This window comes from Silene latifolia, chromosome 8 (genome assembly GCF_048544455.1).
Source record: "Silene latifolia isolate original U9 population chromosome 8, ASM4854445v1, whole genome shotgun sequence".
Taxonomy (NCBI): Eukaryota; Viridiplantae; Streptophyta; class Magnoliopsida; order Caryophyllales; family Caryophyllaceae; genus Silene; species Silene latifolia.
Window position 1 is genome coordinate 111,177,324 of NC_133533.1, and position 7,246 is coordinate 111,184,569.

Sequence of the window (7,246 nt, forward strand, 5' to 3'; positions counted from 1 at the left end):
CCCAAGATTCAAACTCTAAGGTGATAAACCTCGATTAAGAGCACGAGACTCTGATACCAATTAAAGAGTTTAGGATCCCGAAGTACCTAAGAGGGGGAGGAGGTGAATTAGGTACCTTTTAAAATTTTTTAACTTAACTTAATTGATTTAAGTTAGTTAAATGAAATGATATCTCAAATACCTAACACAACCTCTTTTAAATGGAGATTAAAAGAAGTGTCGTTGGTTATGATGAAGGCAACGATTATGTAATTTCAGTAACTTGTTGTCTTTGTTTAAACTCAGAAACAACGGACCAACGTGACAAAAAGATAGTAGACTCATTCTTTGAAGATAATAAAAACGACAAACTAAGAATTGCAGCGGAAATAAATAAACGAAAGAAGTTCAACACAATCGGTTTTGAATTGGTTCGGCCTACACTCTATAGGCCTACGTCCAATCTACTTCTCATTAATAATTTGATAATGTAATTAACTCTAACTACAATTATTCTATTACAACGAGATCCCCACAATCTACTCCGATTGTGCTATTCAAGAAACTACTCCGTTTCTAAAGCTCATCTAATTCTCAAGTAGTTACAAGATCAAATGTCTCTAATTTGTTCACTTAAGAACGAGAGAGACTCAATGTCGATCTAACTAAGAGAAAGAAGATATTGAGCTATGTCATACTAGATGAATAAACCATTTTGAGACTCATAAGAAATAAGAAAAATTTGCAACTAAAAGGTTTTAGACACTTGAAAATATTAAGAGCTTTTGCAAATGTTTTCTATCTCTTTCTCAGATTTTAGCAAATGTGAAGTGTGTTTTTCTCAAGGAGTGAAGCACTCCTTTTATAGAGAAAAAGGAGGAGTCTTTTAATATAAAAAATCAAATTTGAAAGTCAATCCAAAGACAAGTAATATGTGACAAAAGATTTCAGTTTTTCTTACTTGCACCAAAGTAGTTAATCTGAAAAACAAGCTTTTGAAAAGTAAAATTTCCTTTCCTTGTCAAGAGTCACACATGTGACTTGCACAAGAAAGGAAGGTTTTGAAAGTGCTTTCAAAAGATCAATCTTAAAGCATTTAACCAATTTGGGCAAAGTTTACAAGTTACTAACTAAACCAATTACTCAGAATAGTTGGTTAGGATTCCTCACAAACTTGTTCAACAATTTAAAAGACATCTTTGAAAAGCATGGTTTATCCGTCTAGAACAGCAACAGTGGGCGACACTGTTGCCTTGGCATAGCAAACGCAATATTTTCTATCTCAATTCTAATGACCCAAATTAAATACAAGGCGGTCTTCATCCAACGCTTCAATCGTCTTGAATCAACAAATCGACAATTCCTATTAAGTAAACTTAAGAGAAAACATTAGTAACATTTGGTTTGTCATCATCAACACAATAAGCTCAACAATAGCGTTAGCTTATTACTCAAGCGAGGGTAATAAATTGGTGGAAATTCGACGGGCAACCAACATTGAGTTCAGTTGGGTTAAGTTATGTGCACTATATGTCAAAAAGCTAAAACTCGACCGAAAGCCGTACTCACATTTAGATGGGCATCGGAAAAAAATGGCTTCGTAGAGCATCATTGCTGAGGAGAGTAATAGCTGGCTGCACAAACTTGCTTCCACTATTAAAGAACTCTTTTTTCATTTTAATAAACTATTTATCAAATTAGGCGTCGCTTTTAAACCATTAAAAGACTCGTCTTATATTTAAATATTTAATTATTCATTACACACTATTGAAAAGGTAAGGCCGTTACTTGAACTCTTGACGTAGAAGTTTACCCAATTTTTTCCCCTTCCAAACAATATTGTTATAACAGAAGCAAGAAAGAACAAATAAAGAACAATAAAGAGACAAACGCACAGATTTACGTGGTTCACTAACAGTGTGTTAGCTACGTCCACAGGGCAGAAGGGAGAGAGTTTTATTGATATGTGAGGAGTTTTCAGATTACAGATTCAGACGGTATGATAAAACATAACTGCTAGGTAGAGGATTAGAGAGTTTATATAATACTCTCTAAACCTAATACAGAATGACCTAATAGTTATTCGAAGCGGCGGTTAACAGAATCAAGGCACAAACCCAACAAATATTTATTTAACCGGGACTGAGCGAATATATGAAAAGAGACTGTGGAGCCTCTTCTTAGAAAAGTAAACTTTCATATCAAAATACATTCCCACATCTGTAAAGCGCTAAACAATTTAAAGTTAATAACCAAACACTTAAACTATAAAAATTGCCGAGCTAAGTGGCGTTAGCTTGTGACTCGAGCGAGGGTAATAATGTGGTGGAACATGTTATAATTGAGCCTCGAAGTTAGTTGTGCTTTCGTTGGGTCGACCCCATAATGGGCGGTGCTGGGCTGGTTCTGTCCTCCCAGTACTGGCTTCATAGAGCAACAACACGCTAGGGACGACACTCTTGGCCAATCTCACTTGATTGTCTCCATGAATCACCACTTTTTCGGAACTTGATCCTTGCTCTTTTGGCCGGTCTGAAGAGGGCTAAATCCCTTGGGATAAATAAGCTTTTGATTCATAATAGCCTTAAATTTATTGTAATAGCTAGTAGTTAGTTTATCGAGGCTTTGCCCCTCTTTAGTACCAAAAGAAAAAAAAAAAAAAAAACCTTCAATATCAATATGTAAACGGTTTTTCTATCCTATGCCCACTAGGCATAGAATGTACATCATCATTCGCCTCATCACCTGCACGGCTGCACTTAATTCTATTTGTCGTCCAATGATAATAGCGAAAATACGTCCATCCTCCCTTCGCGGTCAACTTCGTAATTAATGATGGGTGTTGATTTGTCAATTGAAAAATTTAGTATTGAACTAATCATTGGTATCGATTGCCCTTATGCATTATATAGTCAATGAAATAAGAAAATTAAAGACGGCAAAACCCAACTTTTTAGTCTCAAAGCATATTCCCACACTATTTAAACGCTCGACATAAAATTAACTAATAAACCAACTAATGGAACGATTTTATTGCCGAGCTAAGTAGCGTTAGCTTGTTACTCAAGCAAGGGCATTAAAATGGTGGAACATGACCAGGGGTTAGGTGGGTAGGTGGGTTTAACAATGTGCCATCCTGATCTCTGCTCGGGCGCTCGGTCGAGGCCCGGACCAGGATCTGGTCCAAAAATCGAAGGTGGCTTTATAGAGCACAACTGAGGGAATCACCGAAGGCTGCATGCTTAAAACCAATATTCCCTTGTCTTAGCCTGGCCCTTGAACCACCACTTTTTCGTAGAAATGTCGTGCTATGTTTTAGGTCGTTAAAAGGTGATAAATACTTCAAAAAAGTTAGTTTCGCTCCTACTTCAAGATTGATATCCTATTTTGGATTAGTGATGTGATAGGATAAAAACGGTGTGATTAAATCTTAGAAGCGTAAGATCGTACAAATTAAATAAAAAACATAACTTTGAGTGTTATAATATGGTAAATATCATATTTTGGTCTCAAGACACAACTTATATTATCATTTGTCTACAATTTATCAACATTTATAGTTTATTTCTACACGAAAGTTATGTTTATTAAGAATCGGGAAAAATGTTTGTATTATTACTAGCGTAGTAATGTAGGATCATAGAGTCGTATTAAGATAATACTCCCTCTGGCCCGGTCATTTTTTTTATCTTTGGTTTTGAGACAAAGACCAAGGAAAGTGGAGAATACCATTTAAGGGTGATTGGGACAGAGAGAGTACTTTAAAAAATTTAAGAAAAATATCTATGTAAAATTTAAGAAAAATATAAATGTAAGCTCATGTAAAATAGAATTTACAAAATTTAAGAAAATTATAGACATAAGATCGTGTAAAATTTAAGTTCCAACCTATGATCAGGATTGGTCATTAACTTTTGAAGCATAGAATTATAAGTTCCTACGACATGGATCAAGTTTAACAACAATGAGTTTACCGCGTGTTAGATAACAAAACACAATCTTAGCAACGACCATAAAGATTATGATTGAATATCCATTGAATTTTAGGTTGTGTGCGCCAAAATGGTTATATGGTTGCCCTTGAAATTAAGCACAGACATGACTGCGTCTTAATAGGCAAACACAACGTCAACATATTGGATCTCAACATCAAGTGGAAAAGTTCTAAATGAAGACGGTAAAAGAAAATATCTATAGCTTCTTGTCTCCCACATCGATAAAGAATCATAAAGAAGAGAATACAACTGGTATAAATATGAAAGAATGGACTTGTAGCAAATTACTTACCTGGACGTGGTCAATGGGTGATCAAGAAGTCTCATGGCCTAGGTTGGTGACCTCCATTGCACTTTGGAGGGGTGCCTGCCTAACGTCTCCTCAAAGGGAGCTCGTACGTCATAATTTGTTACTGCGGAGGCCTGCGTTCGCGCGGCCTCTGTCCAAAATAAGCCAAGTTTTTGGTCAATAGCCTTATTAGCCTAGAAAACTTTCATTATTTATTAATATGGTAATTATTATTCGAAAGGGAGGTGAGTAGTTATCAATCAATTTAGGGCAATTATTATCGAGTAAGAAAGTAAAAAATAAATGGTAAAGAATCATGGGGTGTAATTATTAATTTAGGGAAAATTGTTACTCCCATACGAGTAGTCGAGCAGTACTATTTTGTTTATTGTTTATGTGTTTGCCTATTGCATTTGGGACTAAATGCAATTAATTGAAATCATAAATCAACTAATCGATTTTTCCGGTTGTTAGGCAAGAGAATTATGTGACCGAACTTGAGGTTAAACAAAAGCTTGACTGCATTTGAGATAGCAAGCACAATCTTAACATAATCAATAAACAACTTAAGGTACAAAGTGTAAACTGAGACAAATAGATACAGTCCGAACAGTTGTTACTTTCATACTTCAGCAAGCTTTCATTTTAGTACTCGTGTAATTTCGCAATATTACTCGAAGTATTCTCTCTTCTCTTGTGTTCTCTTAACTCACTTTAATTAATAAAGTTGTAGTTAAATTTTTAAATAGTACCTAATTCACCCCCTCCCCCTCTTAGGTACTTGAATCCATAAACTCAACACTTATACTATAAAAGTTGCTGAGCTAAGTGGCGTTAGCTTGTGATTCAAGCGAGGGTAATAATGTGGTGGAACATCCTATAATAAGGAAAAACTACAGAACAAGTATATGTATGATTTTTAGTATATCGTCTCTGCCTAATTTCTTGATTGAATGATGTATCTGCCTAGATGAACACTTTTTTATTGATTGAATTATGTAATCTGCCTATATAGTTATATCGTTTTTTATTTTTTAGCAATTTTGTTTTTGGGATATTCTCTCGTGTACCCCTGAACTTTTTCGTTTTCTAAGGTGTATCCCTCGTTTTTCACAAAAAAACTTTGACCGACAATAATTCTCTGTTACGAGTTCAGAAAATGGTAATTTTTTTTTCAAACAAATTATCTCGTCAAGGCCCTGAATTTGAAAAAAAATTCACCACATTTTGAACTCGTAGCCGGTAGTTATGGTTGGTCAAACATTTTTTAACGAATAAACTTTGACCGACCATAATTCCCGACTACGAGTTGAGACGTCGGTGAATTTGTTCTCAAACTGAAGACCTCTTAAAGACGGTCAATGTGGAAACACAATTTATCGTATTTTGAACTCGTAGCCAAGAGTTATTGACGGTCAAAGTTTTTTTGCATGAAAAGAGGGGTATATCGTAGAAAATGAAAAAGTTGAGGGGTACACGAGAGAATATCCCTTTGTTTTTTGTCTCACAATTAACTCTGTTTCGTCTATATTAAGCAGCAATATTAAATCAGATGCTTCTAAATCAAAACCGACTCAACTTCGTAATTAATGATGGGTGTTAATGTGTCAATGAAAAAATTTAGTATTGAACTAATCATTGGTATTGATTGCCCTTATGCATTATATTGTCAAATGAAATAAGAAAAATAAAGACGGCAAAACCCAGCTTTTTAGTCTCAAAGCATATTCCCACACTATTAAAACGCTTAACATAAAATTAACTAATAAACCAACTAATGGAACGATTTTATTGCCGAGCTAAGTAACGTTAGTTTGTTACTCAAGTGAGGGCATTAAAATGATGGAACATCACCAGGGGTTAGGTGGGTAGGTGGGTTTAACAATGTGCAACCTGATCTCCCCTCGGGCGCGCTCGGTCGAGGCAGGGACCAGGATCTGGTCCAAAAATCGAAGGTGGCTTTATAGAGCACAACCGAGGGAATCACCGAAGGCTGCATGCTTAAAACCAACATTCCCTTGTCTTAGCCTGGCCCTTGAACCACCACTTTTTCGTAGAAATGTCGTGCTATGTTTTACGTCGTTAAAAGTGATAAATACTTCAAAAAAAGTTAGTTTCGCTCCTACTTCAAGATCGATATCGTACAAATTAATTAAAGAACATAACTTTGAGTGTTATAATATGGTAAATATCATATTTTGGTCTCAAGACACAACTTATATTATCATTTGTCTACAATTTATCAACATTTATAGTTTATTTCTACACGAAAGTTATGTTTATTAAGAATCGGGAAAAATGTTTGTATTATTACTAGCGTAGTAATGTAGGATCATAGAGTCGTATTAAGATAATACTCCTTCTGGCCCGGTCATTTTTTTACCTTTGGTTTTGAGACAAAGACCAAGAAAAGCAGAGAATACCATTTGAGGGTGATTGGGACAGCGAGAGTACCTTACAAAATTTAAGAAAATTATAAACGTAAGATCATGTAAAATTTAAGAAAAATATAAATGTAAGCTCATGTAAAATAGAATTTACAAAATCTAAGAAAATTATAGACGTAAGATCGTGTAAAATTTAAGTCCCAACCTATGATCAGGATTGGTCATTAACTTTTGAAGCATAGAATTATAAGTTCCTACGACATGGATCAAGTTTAACAACAATGAGTTTACCGCGTGTTAGATAACAAAACACAATCTTAGCAACGACCATAAAGATTATGATTGAATATCCATTGAATTTTAGGTTGTGTGCGCCAAAATGGTTATATGGTTGCCCTTGAAATTAAGCACAGACATGACTGCGTCTTAATAGGCAAACACAACGTCAACATATTGGATCTCAACATCAAGTGGAAAAGTTCTAAATGAAGACGGTAAAAGAAAATATCTATAGCTTCTTGTCTCCCACATCGATAAAGAATCATAAAGAAGAGAATACAACTGGTATAAATATGAAAGAATGGACTTGTAGCAAA

The 7,246-nt window shown here is 34.9% G+C and overlaps 1 non-coding gene across 1 annotated transcript; it reads left to right on the forward strand.

Moving 5' to 3' along the window:
* Window positions 1–4,258: 4,258 nt before the first annotated feature.
* LOC141597649 (U1 spliceosomal RNA) lies at window positions 4,259–4,418 on the forward strand. The gene has a single exon (XR_012522872.1). It is a non-coding gene; the product is annotated as a U1 spliceosomal RNA (small nuclear RNA).
* Window positions 4,419–7,246: the final 2,828 nt, after the last annotated feature.